Below are 14,051 nucleotides of genomic sequence, written 5' to 3'. Positions count from 1 at the left end.
ATTTACTTTATACCAATAACTACACCGTTTGACTTCATACACTATTCCCATTTCCCCCAATTATCTCGTTACTACCCAGCTTTGATATATGTGTAAGTAAGCTAATTTTCAACAACAACCATGCAATTTAAGTGTAATCCTACAGAGACTAAAAACGAAACCAAACAACAAACTACTGTTCTTCATGGGAATTGGCTCATACTAGTCACTAGGTTCATAAATATCTAAAAGTGGACTCTCTTAGACAAGTGCAAATGAGCAAGGTCTTTTCTATAATGAGCACTTACCATATATGGAACTTGTCTATGCCAGGGGCTAGGCTGACGTCACTGTCCTCTGCAGAAGTGAGCCGAAGATGTGTGTGTGGGAGAGAGGGTGTGGGTTGTGCAGGGCAAAGGGGAATAAAGGGCCTAAGCAGCATTATTAGAGCCGGTCGCCCCATGTTGGGGAGCACTGGGAATGACTGGATGACTAGGATGGACTCTTTGGTGGAGAAAGTCACACTTGATCAGAAAGAAGCAGCTCTTATATGGTGGGAATGACATAATAGAATGAAGAGAGAGACAGGTATTGGTGGCAAAATTGAATTTTCTTTCCTTCATGATTAATTAGGGCAGTTAATAAGGGCTCAAGACTAGATCTTATAAGGAATGAATAACTCACCGTGTAATTCCAAATATTGTTTAACAGATGAATAGGTACACGAGTTAATTTGACCCTTTTTACTTGTCAGATGGAGGCCAAGGGATTGAATCAACCATCTCAATTTGTCCCAAACTGGAGCTATTAGGTGGAAGTCACCTTATAGATTATTTATTTGTGCCAATTCATTTTCAGAGGAGGCAACTGAGACCAGAGAGATTGATAAACCTGTTTAAGGCTCAAGCTTGCTCTCTTATTCCCATATAGTTCTCTGGTAGAAGGACACAGGTTCAGTCCTGGGCTCTCTGTTCCTCTCTCTTCAATCCTATTTCCATTAGAATTTGGGTGACCTTAGTATCCATTAGGAAGATGTGTCCTACCCTGTCAGTTCTTTGACCTTCATCTTCTCCCATGATCTTATATTCTTCACCTGCTTCAGCTGCCCATTTCTATATCATTACCTATAACTGGATCCCTTCCATAATCTCCATGTCAATATCTTACTCTTTGACCTCCACCCCCTATTTTTTTTAGTGAATTCCCTTTAGTTTCCCAACTCTACCAGTGTACTAGTTGGGACATCCAATCCACTGATCTCATGATCTCACTGTACTTCACTTTCTCTCATACCCCATTTCCTCCTCACCTGGCTTAGATTCCATGGTCCATCACTGATAAAGATTCATTTGCCTAGACTCTTCTGCTGTCTTATCACAAACTGACAAATTACATATATTTGGTGGATTGCTATCTTTTACCTCTGGATATATGTTCCTTGAGGGCAGAGTCTTTGTCTGCTCTGCTCCCTGCTATATTCCAAGTGCCTAGAACATGGTTGGTACATGGTAGGTACTCAGTAAATATTAGTTGAATGAATGAATAAATAAATCTGTGAAAGTGAGGGTAATTTTCAGAGGGTTAAGTTATATTTTCCTCTACAGAGTGTGGCATATGCTTCTGTTTTGATTATTTCTAATGCTAGGTTGTTTTTATTTTTCTTCAATTCTTTTCTCTCCTCCCACAGAAGGAAGAGGCTTCTTCTGTTAGGCATTCCAGTGTCTCTTGAGGAGCTAATTACAGGGAAGCTTGAGAATCGCTGTCTTTGCCCTTCAGAGTATGCAGAGGTAAGGGGTGAGGAGAGAAAGGGGACTTGATCATCATCTGAAGCCATCACATCAACTAAGCATGAGTCCATGTTATGTCTTGGAAAGAGATATATCAATGAGTAATCTATTGCATCACGTAACAACTTCTTGGCATTTTTCGGGCTTTTCCCAGTCTACTTCCAAATAGAGATGATACAGTGGGCAATTGGAATATGTGTTGGGAACTTGGAACAGATGCTTATATGGAGATGGAAATTTGGGGCCCACCACTATCTAAGGCTGTAATGTAGCTATAGATGGAGAGGAAACCTTATAGGGAGATGTGGGGAGAGAAGAGAGAGCAGAATTCTGAGATGGCAGCTCAATTGTATTTCTGTAGACTTCTGGTGCCATTAAAAACACTATGACAAAGTGATACATATGATGATGAAAACATGGCAAGCGTGTTCATATGCAGCATGCCCCATCCACAGGTACAGCTATGGAGCCACAATACCCATCACTTTGGGATTTAGACATGTATATGGGTTTATGATAATTTGTGTAAATAATTTACTAAAACAAAAAATGAGAATTGTGACTTTGAAAGTTTTCACAGGACAGTGGTGGAATGGAAATGTTCTGCCAGTGATGTTACAGAGTCCTTTGATCTAGCCCAAGCCACAGCGTTATTGAAACTCCAAGCCTCTGGCATCCTAGTATATCTGGGCTTTAGTTTCCTTATCTTTAAAAATAAAAATGTATCCACTACATCAGTGGATACAAGGGGGTAGACACAGGTTGCATATCAGAACTGGGATGGTTCCCCTGTAAGAACGAGTTTGGTATGTGATCTGAAAAAGTATATTGAATTTTATCATCAAAGTTCATATTTGTAAAATTTACAAAATTCACATGTATAAATTTAGTAGTTCATGCTACTGAATGTAAACCTCAATTAAATCTTCCTGGCTGCTAATCTTCCTAACATTAACAAAGATGGGTAAACCTGGGGATAGATGATTCTAAATTGTTCAATTCTGCAGTTCTCTTCAGAATATCAGTAAATCACTACATGACTGTTACTCTTGATCACTAGAGTTGATTAGGAGGTACAAGAAAACAACCCATCTCAAAGACCCACCTTTGAACAAGCTTTTAGACAAGATGAATTTCCTAACAAAGTCTGATAGAATTGACGATGTCTTTGGCAAGTTTGGGTCACTTCCCAGTCCTCGCTAATTGCACCTGTTTAGGTATCTATTTATCACAGCACCAAGGGCAGATCTCACTGGTGCACCCTTTCATAGCTGGTGTGGTTACTGGATCCTAAGGGGATGATAATTATAAGTGAAGAACCCCCTGTGGAAATCCCCCTGCCTTCTAGGTGCTTTCAAAGAGTCAGAGATTAATACACAGGGGGCAAAGTATTCCCATGAAATAACTTCTCTTTATGATGGATGCTTAAATGGAGAAGTACAGTGAATATGGAAGTACTTATGGCAGAAAGGATCCAAGACCTAATGCGTGATAAACAAAAAAATCACCACTTGCTCTATAGTAAGTAATGCCTAATTGAAATACAATGTCAGTAATAAAAGCTGATTTGATTAGCTCATGCATTTCTATTTAACTTGTTTCTCTTTCTTGAGAACTAATTGCTGAAGGCAAGGAAATCACACTTTTACATCTTTGATTTTGAATTCTGTGTTCTGCTTGCATTGCATGGATTTTTAAGGGTCAGTTTTCATTTGCACTAGGATTTTGGTAACTCTCAGTGTCTTTAACAGGAGTAAATGTGCATTGAAGGTGGAAGACAAATTTTTACCTGTAATACCAAGGAAAGGGTTAAATGTCCATACTGGATCTTGGGAAGCTGTGCATGAATCTTGCAAGGAAGTGTCCAGCCTAGGGGGAAGTGGAGTTGAGAGAGCAGTCCTCCTCAGAAGTTGCAAGGGAGGTACTCGGGCAGGTAGAGGATTCCAACTCCAGTAATGCAGTATGAGGTAGACGTGGTTCAGAGCTTCAGCTCTGGAGTGAGACAGAAGTGGATTAGTGTCCCAGCTCTGCATTTTTCAAGCTTCATGATCCTTGGGAAAGTCACTTTATGAGCTTCAGTTTCTTTGTCCCATGAAATAGGGTTTAAAAACTGTACCAACTGCACAGGAGTGTCATATTAAGTGAGTTAATGAATATAATGCTCTTAGCAAGTGCCTGGTACAATAAAGAGCTTGATAGATATAATGATGATGGTGATGATGATGTGAACAGACTAGGATCTTTATTTGAGGGATCTGCCAAACCAAAGAAGCAAATAACTGGCAGAGAGGGTGACCATTAATATCCCCTAGTTTAGGTACCTGGGCAAGGTCCACCATCATCCCAACATATTGTCCTCATTACCTCAAGGACCAAAGTTTTCTGTCCTCTACCCTACTGGTTGCCCAATATGTACCAAACATGGAGGTTCCCCACGTGGTTATCTGTGGAAAGCTCAGTTCCCTCTAGCACAGCCCTTCTCAATCGTGGCTGCATATTATAATCCTCTGGGGCTTTCATAATAAACTAATGCCTGGGCCCCACCTCTTGGACATTCTGCTATAATTATTCAGGAGGAAAACTCAGGCATTAGTATTTTAAAAGCTCACTGGTGGATTCTAATGTGCAGTGCTGCTTGGAAACTACTGACTTAGCAGTTTAAAAAGTAAACTAAGCATTGTTTTAATGCAATGGAATCAGTAAACACCTAGCAGCAAGATAATTGCCAAACCCATAATTCTTTAATAACTAATTGGAGTAATTGGTTCTTCCTCTGACCTCTTTCCAGCATTTACACCACCTACTCCTCCCTTCTTTCTGAAGCTCTTTCCTTACTGGATTTCCCTACTCCCTCTTTCCTCTTCACCTCCTACTGCCCACCCCGCTCCCTCTCAGTCTTTCAGCAGCATTGCAACCTTCACACACACATTGAATGTTTGTAGTTTCCTGGAGTCTATCCTTGGCGTGCTTTTCACTTGTTCTAAACCCTTTGTGATATAGCTCCCACTCCCAGCTGCCACCATACCTGTATGCCAATGATTCCTAGTCCCAGAGTTTTAACTCTCCATCTGTCTTGAGATCCAGGTGTGTAAGTTCTAGCCATTGACCTGGATGTCCTGGGCTACCTACATTACAGCTGTGTTGTAGTCTTTTTACTTATCCCTAACTGCCTTGAAGGCAATTCCTAACTTTTACTATTTTCTTTACATTCCTTCTTTTAAAAAAAAATTTTTTTTAACGTTTATTTATTTTTGAGACAGAGAGAGACAGAGCATGAACGGGGGAGGGTCTGAGAGAGAGGGAGACACAGAATCGGAAACAGGCTCCAGGCTCTGAGCTGTCAGCACAGAGCCGGACGCGGGGCTCGAACTCACGGGCCGTGAGATCATGACCTGAGCTGAAGTCGGATGCTTAACCGACTGAGCCACCCAGGTGCCCCACTTTACATTCCTTCTTAATTTCATCTGTCCTCCTTAATTTCATCTGTCCTCCTTAATTTCATCTGTCCTTTCATCCACCTGATCCAGGTGGATCACCTTGTTCTACTATCCCTCTTCCCCAGTTATAGGCTCTAAAGTGTGAAATTAACCAATGTCTCCCCATTTCCAACTATTACTAAACTTATCAATTAAAGGCCCATCTTTACCTTGTTTCTTCTTTTCTCAGAGGAAGGGCTGTGCTGTTTGTTTTTCCAAGGCCAACCTCTTCATTTGGGTTCTGGATCCCATTTTGCTGACTCTTTTCATTTAGACATTGAATCAATACTTATTATTTACTATGTGCTAGGCATTGTACTAGGTAGGTAATACAGCAGTGCGTAAGATGGAGTCTCTGCTTGTGTGGAGCTCATAGTCTAGTGGAGGAAGGTAGAAAATGTACAAAGTAACAAATGTTATATGATGTATCAGGTGGTGATAAATGCTAGAAGAAAAATAAAGCCAGGTGGGGAATGAGAGACTGAAGGGGACTGCAGTTTTCTGTGGTGTAGTCAGAACCTTGAATGAAGTGATGGGCATCTGGGGATAGAGGAAACAGGAGGCACATAGGCAGGCACGTGTTTGGAGTCGGAGGGACAGCATGGGGATCAGTAGAGTGGGACAGTGAGGCAGAAAAGTAAAAGATAAAATAGAAAGTAAAAATAGGGGCAGGCTTATGGCCAGACGCACAATACAAACAGTACCTTATTCTAGCAGGATTACATGTTACTTATGTGTGGGGATGGAATTTTGTTCATCTTTGGGTCCCCAGTACCTAGCCCAGTGCCTGGGTCATGGGAGGTACTCTGTATTGATTGCCTGACTGCATGTTGTATTCCTCAATTAACAAGGAATACAAGAAATAATAATATAGCCAGGTCATGCTGCATTTATAAGTATTTACCATATTACCAGGGTAGATTGTGAATATGTATCAAAAATGGATGATTGAGACAGAATTCCTGAGGGAAATACAAAAATATCACCCTATTTCTTTCACTGAAAAAATACAGATTTGATTCCACCACTATTATTAGCCTCCAATAAATATTCATCCTTTATCCCTCCGGGGGGGTCCCAAGCTTTCTGCAAGTGAAATGAGCACTAAATTTGCCTAGTAAATCACTCAATTATTTCTACCCTGTAGCCAGAATGGATATCTTAGTTGGTTGTTTCTTCCAACAGCTTAAAGATTCAAGTAATGTTAGATTTTTTAATCTCCCAAACCTGGAGGAGTCAGGGTAAATTGTCCATGTGACACCAAACTCCTTGTGACGAAGGTAATAGCCTGATCTTCCTGAACACCCCCATCCCCCAATCCCACCCAAAGTTCAAAGTCCTAGAGCTCTCTAACAATACTCACTGCTTGTACCAGCTAAATTGCAAATACCTGCAAGGTAGCAGCTGGGCCTGCTTAACTCACCTTGACAGGTCCAGGATCCCATAAGAGTGTCTCTCGTTAGGGGAGGCATCGATCTCAATGACCAATTGAGTAAAGCTGAGTGTGAATGAGATCACAGGCAGAACTTCGATTCCTCCAATTAACTCTCCTGGTTTCTCTGTCACTCACAGCACCCATGACCTCATCTCCACACTGGTACCAGGGACCCCAGGAGCTCCAAGGGCTCCAGGTTAGGGAATGTGCCTGGCTTGGTGAAAATCCTTCAAAGCCAGCCAAACAATGCAAACAATACCCTCCTCTGTATATGGAGCACAGAACAACAGAGAGTGTGAGTGGTGACAAAGGAAGGTCCAGACAGGAAGATTGGGCTCTGGTGTCCTTTCCTTTGAGGATAATTAACTGTTCTAATTCATAGCTGAAAACAGGCACATTACCAGAACAAGTTGCTGATGACCTAAGACAAAGCCAACCTTGCCAGACTCAGAGTAACCCGGGTGTGTCCATCTTTTTCAGGTAAATTAGCATACCTGGAGTTAGGATTTCAACTCAAAAGGCAGAAAGATGGAGCAATGTACAGTATTACACAAGTTGTGCATGACTTTTAGTAGGTGGAGAGCAATTCATATCCGCAAAAGAAGAAAATGCAGGTGTTTGAGTAAAGTGGCAGTGAGCTTAGCACTTAGGCATGCTGTTAATACGGTATGTTGCTGTGATTTGGTTAAGTCCCTCCACCCCCACCACTTTTCTTTTTTTAACTTAAATCAGTTTCTTAGAACTAAAAGGCATCCAGTTTAGCAAAAACAGCAGGAAATTGCTTTAGAAAGATATACTTCTTCATCTTAGGGAATGTGTTTTAAAATCTGAAGTAAATAGGCCATATATATATAAGTTCTTCTCTTCCATATTGAAGGATACAGTGGCCACATCAGCAATGAGGCAGAACTGAGGTCATCTTGCCTGGGGTCAAGCTTTGAAAGTATAATGAAAAACCCTTAAGTCAAAGTTGTAAATTTTAAGGTTGAAACATTCTAAACATTTTGCACAAGAGCAGTTTGGTGCAGGCAGTCAAAGCAGTCAGTCCCTAACTCGTGGCCAAGGGATCCTCTGTGTTTTACAGATGGAGAAAGTGAGCAGAGATTTCAGAAAGGCTTAGAGTCATGCCCTGTCACTACTGAAGATGCCCTTCTGGGGTGGGGAGTGGGAGGCAGAGGCAGAAAGCCTCTTTCTAGCAAAGAATCTGGTATAAACTCAAAGTAATTTATCTGAAGAAATGAAAACACCCCTGACATCCAAGAAATGAAAGATCTAGAATGCATGTAGGAATGAGGATAACTGGCAAGCAAATTAACCTCAGCCTGGGACTTCTCTAAATGAGTTTTGCACAGCCTTCTCAATCCTTGTAAATCTCTTGTTATGTAAACCCACTCACTTGATCAACAGAAACAGGGAGAGTCCAGATGTTAGGGGATGGTGTTCCAATCAAACAAGCTGCCCTAGCTTTGAATATACCAACACAGTCTGAAGCAACGCCAAGCAACACAAAAAACAAAAGCAAAAGTCTCCCCTAAACCAAACCAAAACAAAAAACCAACCAGACATATCAAAAGCAACTAAGAATATTTTCTAAAGCAATTAACTGGCCCATCACTATCCAGTCTCCCTGGCTTAGAATTCTGAGAGCTTCACAAAATTGTGCTGAATAAGGAGGTACCATTGCTTAATCAGGTCTTGCCAATTATTTTGCCTGATTTAACTTTTTTCTACCTCACTGCCCCTGTCTGTGGCATTGTGGGCTTCACTCAGCTTTCTAGCACCAGCCCTCAGTATAAGGGAGTGGACAGGCTGCACTGGACAAGTGGATACACTTGTTCCTGAACAAGCTGCACACTACCTTTGATACAATTATAGATCATTATGATGTCTACAAAATAGGGACAATCAGAGTTGTGTGTGAGTAGCTGTTGATGAATGGGCAGTCCCTTAGACATAGAACGATATTAAATTGCAGTGGAACAAAGCGAGGAATTAATGGAAGTGAATAGTTTATATAAAAATTCTAACTTTCCTGAGTCATAATCTCCTAGGAAGCAAATCTTAGTAGCCTCCATTGTGCCTTTGACTTTTTCATAGTGGACACCTAGAAAATGTCTATTGATTTGGTTCAAGAACCATTTTTATTCAATAATAATGGAAACAAACTGGTTTTATACTTTTATTTTTGGGGTCAGACTCTCAGGCACCTAGCTCATTGACCTCTAATCCCCCATTTGTTCACACTGGTATTTCCCCTTTCCCCTTAGCTAGTGAGGGAAGGAGGAGAATCTTTAAAGGGGGTATCAAACATAGAATAGCAATTAGATACAGTGATATCAATAATCATTACAATTTCAAATTTCAGTTTTAATTGTACAAATTGAAACAAGAACAATGAAATATTTCATTAGCCATCAGACAAACTGAAAATAAATTTTAAAATATTTCTCATTAAAAAATATGTACAATTCATCTATTCAGTTCATAATTGTTGAGAATCCAGTATGTGCCAGACTCCATGTTAGACTGCAGTTCTGGAGGTTATAAGGCTGAACATGAAGACAGACTTCTACCGTCAGGGAACTTATAGTCTAGTGATAAATAGAAAGACTGAGATCAGTAACCACACTGCAGAAAGAGTGATGCTTCTCCCATTTTACCTTCATTACTAGGCCTACAGCTCATGTAGTTCACTGCATGCTTCACTGTGACTCACACATGCCTTTTATTTCCACTCATTACTGAAAAATACTGCATTATGAAGTTAATATTGATGAAACTATTATGCTTGTACAATTGTTTTTTTTTTCATTACTGTAAAACACTGCATTATGGAATTAAAGCTGTTTTCATACAAGTCTATGCCATTAACTCACATTTGCTTTGCATTTAATTTTATCTCTGGTTGGGCTTCTCTTCCCTGTGCCTCTAATTCAGAATCAATGAGCAAGTGTTTAGACCCAAACATACTCCCAGTAAATGATGAGGATATTTAACAGATCTGTTTATGGGTAAATATGGGGCACTAGATACTTAGTAAGCAGGGATGCTGATTTTCACTAATCCCTATATTTAAAGGATTTTCCTTCATTCACCAAGGGTAAGCTCATTATACAGAAATGTGAGTGAGGTCATAATACTATCTCTGATGGCCCTACTCAAGAAAAAAAAGAGAAAGTGGAAATAATCTTTAGGCTGAATTTGAAGTCGATTTTGCTTGGAGTTGATAAAAAAAAATGGATTAAGTATTTAGGAATCTAGGTTCTGCTCTGTTCTGCTTTAGAGAGGTGCTGATTCATTTGTGTGTTGATCAAGGTCTGATGTGATGCTGAATCTTCATACTATGATATTTTCTATTTGGTTATGTGTCAGCATGAACTTGTATGCTTATCGCATGTATTATCCCAGCACCGGACAGCAGTGAATGCCACACAGTAGAATACAGAATATACATCTACATAACGGTAGCTTAAAAGTATTAGATTCTCTCATATATTTATTAATAAGGATTGACAAATTATTCACCTCTGAGTTTGGCCAGTGGAATTATTTGGAATGGTGGTCTTGGGGCTAATAAATTCTGCATTATCTCACAACATGTTAGAGCTGGAATACTAACAGTAAAACCACCACGTATCTAATGCTTAACCATATGCCAGGCATTATGCTAAGGGCTTCACATGGATTATTTTATTTTATTTTATTATTTTTAAAATTTTAATTATTTTTTAAATGTTTATTATTTTTGAGAGAGAGAGAGAGAGAGAGAAAGAGTTCGAGCAGGGGAGGGGCAGAGAGAGAGAGAGAGAGAGGAAGACACAGAATCGAAAGCAGGCTCCACACTCTGAGCTGTCAGCACAGAGCCCCATGTGGGGCTCGAACTCAGGAACCGCGAGATCATGACCTGAGCCAGAGTCGGACACTTAACTGACTGAGCCACCCAGGTGCCCCCACATGGATTATTTTATTACAGTAAATATCCTCACAACATCCCTATGACCTATATATTATAATCCCCATTTCCCAGATGAGAATGCTGAGGCTCAGTTACGTGCCCAAGGTCACATAGCTAGCAAAAGCCAGGACCCAAATCTGTTTGATTCTAGAGCTCATGCTGCTGGCCATTCAGAAGAAGCTGCTATGCTTCTTCTCGTGGCTGGCAGAGAATTTAGTGGTTTACTCCAACTGAAGAACTGGAGGCCTAGGACAATTGACTTTAGCCAAGGTCCTCTTGTTAGTGGCACATTTAGGGCCATGACCTGGATCTCTTCATGCCGTTTTTGCTCATGATGAAATAGAAGCATTGGGCTGTAGGGGCCTTTTCTTTTATCAATGTGCTAAACTCTGAAGTTACCCTGTATTTTTCCTGACTTTTTTTCTCTTATATCCAGTTGGCCAGCAAATACTGTTAATCCTTTTAACATAATGTCTTACATGAGGTAGAGCTCGTTTGATAGAATGGTTATGAGTCAGGCTCTGCAGTCAGATTTGAGCTGGTTTTAAATCTCAGCTCTGCCACTTGCTGGCTGGGTGACTGGGGGCAAATTAATTAATCTCTCTGTGCATCGGTTTTTTCAACTGTAAAATGGAAATAATATTGTGTCTACCTTTTAAGATGGTTTTAGGATTAAAAACATGTGGAAAGTAGTCAGGCCCTGCCTCAGGGAGCGCAAGAAGCTTGACTCTTGTTCTTAAATCTTTCCCATTGAAAACAAAACATCTTTGTGTGTTCATCAAAGGAATTTTCAGTAGTCGATTGGTATTGTTTTGTTCTGAAGCCCAGGGTATTCTTTCAACCTGTAAACCCCTTGTTTCATGCCCTTCTAATTCTAGATGTTTGGGTATTGTATGTTTTAAAGTGTCTGTGACCAAATGAAAATAAAGCAGGGACCATGAACATTAAGAGAAAAAATGGGGACGCTTGTGTGGCTCAGTCCATTAAGCGTCCATCTCTTGATTTCAGCTCGGGTCATGATCTCATTGTTGTGAGATCAAGCCCTGTGTTGGGTTCCACGCTGGGCATAGAACCTGCTTAAGATTCTCTTTCTCCCTTTCCCCCTGCCCCTCCACCACTTGCTCTCTCTTTCTCAACACACACACACACACACACACACACACACACATGAAAAAATTGTGTATGAAGTATTCATGATGCCTGGTGCAGCATATGCTCTCAATAAGTGTTATTATTCCATTTCCCTTTCTTAGCCTCAGCCCTGGTCCAGACCTTCATCTTCCTACATCTGAACAAGAAAGAGTCCCCTCACTAGTCTCTTTGCCTCTGTCTTTTGCACTACTGTGAGATGAAACTATACTTTGCTTATCATGTTCTCTTGTTCAAGAACTTAATTGCCTACAGCATTGTGTCAAAACTGCAAGCTTGCAGGCAATGCTGCACATAACTAAATTCTTCAGCCTTTGCCCTGAGTTTCACCAACTGTACAGCTTGAGGGCATAATTCCCACAAGACTGTTGTTACTTCAGATATCAGGTACAAGTTTGGTGGTCCCAGGACCACCTGCACTTCAGACTAGCTTGCTATATATCTGAGGGTCCCCATAACTACCCTCAGTTTTGATAATTTGCTGGGATGACTACAAAACTCAGGAATGTTATACTTACTGTTATAGCCTTATTCCAGCAAAAAGATACAAATTAAGATCAGCCAAGGAAGAGACACATAGAGCAGAGTCCACAAGGGGTTCAATGGCAGAACTTCCTGCATTCTCTCCCCATTGACTCATGGACGGCAGCACCTCCTCCCATAACCATATGTGATAATACACACAAAGTACTGCTAGCCAGGGAAGCTTACTTCAACCTTTGGTGTCCAGAGTTTTTATTGGGGCTCCATCACATACTGCTTGTGTGGCTTTCAGTCTCCAAGTACTCCTAGAGGTTGGCTAATATCTTTAGTCTCATTTCCAATGGAGGTCATGACATACTGCATGCCCCGGGGGCTCCATCACAAATCTTATTAGACTGTCAGTGGCCAAAGCTCCCAAACAACAAAGACTCACCTATTAGGCAAGACATTCCAGAGGCCTAGAGATCAACTCCTAGTAGCTGAGGGCAAAGGCCAGACCTCTCTTTGGGTAAGGTTAATTCTTCACTACACAGCCTTATTTCCCATTGCTCTTCTGTGGCACATGGTTGGCCAAACAATGTAACACCCAAACCATCCCACACTTTCCTGCAGGTTTTTTTTTTACTTCCCTTTACTTCCTTTACTGTACTAGTTCTTTACTTCCAGTGTGCTTAAATGTTATGCTTTTTATGAGGCTCAGCTCAAGTCTTACTTGCCCCCTGAAACTGTTTGCCCCAAACTTTCCTAATCACCCATTTGTCTAACTAGTTGGTTGTTTGTCTTGTGTGGCCCTGTAGGCTGGCTTATATTTATAGACTTCCCTGAGCCCAACTGTCCACCATAAAGTAATTGCTTATTAATAATAATGATTTTACTGGTATCTAAGGCATTCAATGAAATCAGGCACCATTATTAGCTGTTTCTCATTATTTCTGATTACTTGGGCTCCAATTTAGATATGTTGCTACCTAAGTGAATCATTAGATCCTAAGATAATCAAATTCAAATTGAGCTTCAGAATGTTTGCAAGTGAAAAAACAAGTGGTAGGTTGACACTTGTGGACCTTAATGTTTTCCCCAAAACAAAATGACCAAAAATGTTTCCTGGAAACCAGAACTTTGTGCTAGTCTGGTTCAGTGGTTATTTTTACTGTAGCTTAGTCCTTATGACCCCTGGTGGGTAAGGACCTAGAAGAGGCAGACAAGCCCCATTCAGAGAGCCCTTTTGAAAAATAATTGATGCCTTAAATGCCAATGCTTTAATTTAAATTAAATTAATTCTTAATTTATTAATTAATTAATCACAAGATCCCAGGAGTAGCACTTAGTTAGGCAGGACCACTGTCTTCTGGGTAGACAGATGGAGGGGTTTTTTTTTGTTGATGTTGTTGTTGTTGTTGTTGTTGTTGTTGTTGCTGTGTGGACAAATTCCCTCACTCCCATCAAAACAAAAAGGCTTTACCAAAATGTCTGAATTACTGGCTTCATCCAGATATGGTCTCGATGTGTTTTTCTTTAGACCATGCCTCGATTGTCATGACAACCATGTGTGTGTGTGTATATGTGTGTCTACTGAATGGTATCTGGAAGCAGCACCTCAACATCCAGGCAGAAATAAAGTGGGTGTGCTGAGCAGAGAGTGTCTCCTTACCTATTCAAACAATAATGTTAGAAAAGGTTAAAAACATCGTTTAGCATCACCTCTTAAATTAAAATTCTAAACAATCAGCTATTCTCTCCAGCAGAGCAGAACAATCATACATTAAATGTCAATGTCTAAGTTCTCA

At 40.5% G+C, this 14,051-nt stretch overlaps 1 pseudogene; it reads left to right on the top strand.

Moving 5' to 3' along the window:
- The first annotated feature begins 1,683 nt into the window (after positions 1 to 1,683).
- LOC124524382 (microtubule-associated proteins 1A/1B light chain 3B-like) overlaps positions 1,684 to 14,051 on the top strand; it is a 43,299-nt pseudogene continuing 30,931 nt past the window's right edge.

This window comes from Lynx rufus, unplaced genomic scaffold, assembly GCF_022079265.1.
Source record: "Lynx rufus isolate CCGP_SWC_20201006 ecotype Redwood Valley unplaced genomic scaffold, mLynRuf1.p SCAF_10, whole genome shotgun sequence".
Classification (NCBI taxonomy): domain Eukaryota; kingdom Metazoa; phylum Chordata; class Mammalia; order Carnivora; family Felidae; genus Lynx; species Lynx rufus.
This window is presented reverse-complemented; position numbering and strand designations above follow the sequence as displayed.